Below are 2669 nucleotides of genomic sequence, written 5' to 3'. Positions count from 1 at the left end.
TAACCCCTAAAGGAACAAAGTCAACAAATTACAGCTTCTCCCAGAAGTTCTCCATGACAAACTACTCAGAATTGGTCAAAACAGGATCATTGCAGTTGCTCCATTGGCTAGGTGCGTTGCATCTCACCCAAATACACTACGAGGGTGCATTGCATTTCAAAAGTCCCTTCTGTGGGGTGAGATGGGCGAGAAATGACAAATGGCAGTGTCATTCTGCGAGGTGGAGAGGCAATGGAAGCTTCCAGAATCTTCTCCTGTGACACTTGCCTCACTAAACTCAACCAAGGATGAGTAAGAGGCCATCAGTCTCCAAGTGGAAGCAAGAACTATCAGAGAGAAGACACTAATCAAATCAAAAGCTGACTCATCCCCCTTACAGATATCTATATATGGATCCCTCATCCCAGAGATCCAGAGGCTGGAATTTTGCATATTGTAAGGAATTGTTGTTGGTTTCTTGAGACAAACATCAGATTGTTGGGTGATCTAAGCTTTGTTTGAGGTGAAGAGGGGCTTCTTTGCTGGGAGGTTGATGCTGGGTCAGAACAACTGGTTGTAACTCCTCTTGGCTCTTTTCTTGTTTATCAATAAAAGCTATTTGAGTTTTCCTCCATGCTTTTGTGTCATTGATGCTTGTTACATTTGTAGGGTCAATTTACATTTGTAGGGTCAATTTACATCTGATCCTAGATTGTTTATGATTATAGATCCATGTCTTTGTATAGTGCTATGCTTCTGTGATCTTACAGGCACTTTGTGAAGCTGGGCATGCAAGGGAGCAGGTAGCTAAGGACTATCAAAGAAGAGAGGGTTCAAATCAGGATATTAGCGCAAGACAGAGGTTGGTCTTTCTATTCCTCTCTATCTATAATTCATAAAGGAAAAACAAAATTAGCTTTTCTCTATTTGTTTCTAAGGCAGCTGTCACACCTTAGTGGGATAGAGCAGTTCTATATAGACACTTTTCCCTGTAACATCGACAACCTCCCAAAGGTATGCAAGCATAAATCTACATGTCCGCCTACATCTTGGATGAAATTTGTGCCCATCAGGAATTCCTGGGCTTGAAGTGGGCTTGGACATCAGTAAAGACCTCTGTGAACACTTATTGTAAGGTGTTTTCTAAATGCAGCTTTAGGGGAGTTATGACATAGTTATCCGATCATTTTGTCACCCCGTTTTACAGGATGATATTCGAACAAGATCCACCTTGCATGTCGAACGCAACAATGGAGGCACTAATCGACACATCTGATTGGTATGACTCACTGCCCAACTCCATATGGATGTACAATGCGAAGAAGCATCCACATGTTCTACCAAAGTTTGCCTTGGACAAATTCGTCATGGAGGAAGTAGCATATCACATCTCGGCAAGATTATTAGCTATACTGCACTAGAAGAACAAGGCAACTTGGCCTGCTCTTCTATTGTGCATCAGGTTATACGAGATATGGAGTCTTAACCATGTGGATGTCGAAGCAGAGGAGATGAAGAAATATACATTCGACACCTGAAGTTACAATCCATATGACCCGCATTGTCTTGTGAAAGACCACTGCACAAGAGTACATTTTAACTGGATCCACGAGGCATGTCATTGGGTGGTGGAAGACCCATGGAGATATTGTTGCAGCTTCTCTAGACTCAATGAACCAGTCGACCTTGCTATGGAATAGGTAGCGAAGCAGCATCCTAGATAGAACCAAAAGCAGGAGCAGCAGAGGTAAACATACCAGTGTGCAACAAGGGCAAGAGAAAGGTTGTCAATAGCATGGAGGAAGAGAAAATCAGGAAGTTCCGAGCAAACCCACTTGTGCAGAAATCAACTTTGGCAATAGAAGCAAAGAGGAAACAACGTGACAAGAGAAACGTGCAAAGGCAGAGAGAGAAATGTAGAATGGAGGAAACCGAGAAGGAGTTGCATGAACTGAAGGAGCAACTTAGGAAGGAACATGAGCTGCGTAGACAGGAGAAGGAAGCAAAACAAGAACAGGTATAGCAGGGGGCGCAACTTGTAAAAAGAGATGAAACTACGACTGTACAAGTAGTAGGCTCATCAGAACAATTGGCATTAGGTAGAAAGGGTGAACCATCACAGGAGAAGGATTTTGCTCAGGAGATAAAGCAAGCACTTGAACATATGGACATGGATATGGAGCAATAGGAGTTAGAGCAAGAAATCAACCTCATGCCTCACCACCAAGAGGTTGACCAACCAACTTCACCACATCTAGAAGAGGAGCACGTCCCAAGCAACCATGGAGACACTGAGATCCTTGGAGATCAGCTGGAAGGGGAGATGCACAATATCTCATTTGACGAGTCTCAACATAGAGTTGTGAAATCTCACAGAGTGTCGACTCTAGATGATCATACATATCTTGTGCAGTTTGAGGAATGAGTGATCATGTCTGACGTGTCCAAACATTGAGCAGAATTGGCCGATGCTACCAGAGCATAGGCCGAAGCCACTAGCTCGAGTGTTCGCTTCCTGATAGCTGAGAAAGAGCTAATGGCTAAGGAGCTACAAATGGCCAAGCAAGGAGGAGAATTGGTTACAACATCTTCCCGAGTAGAATTCAAGAAGGAAATATTAGATGAAGTATTGTCCCTTGACATAGTCATGCGGGTGTTGTATTCGAAGTTTGGTACCATGCATAACGCAG

The sequence above is a fragment of the Pinus tabuliformis genome, chromosome 2_2 (assembly GCF_031772625.1).
Source record: "Pinus tabuliformis cultivar Carrire ecotype Pingquan chromosome 2_2, CPIR1, whole genome shotgun sequence".
Lineage (NCBI taxonomy): Eukaryota > Viridiplantae > Streptophyta > Pinopsida > Pinales > Pinaceae > Pinus > Pinus tabuliformis.
This window is presented reverse-complemented; position numbering follows the sequence as displayed.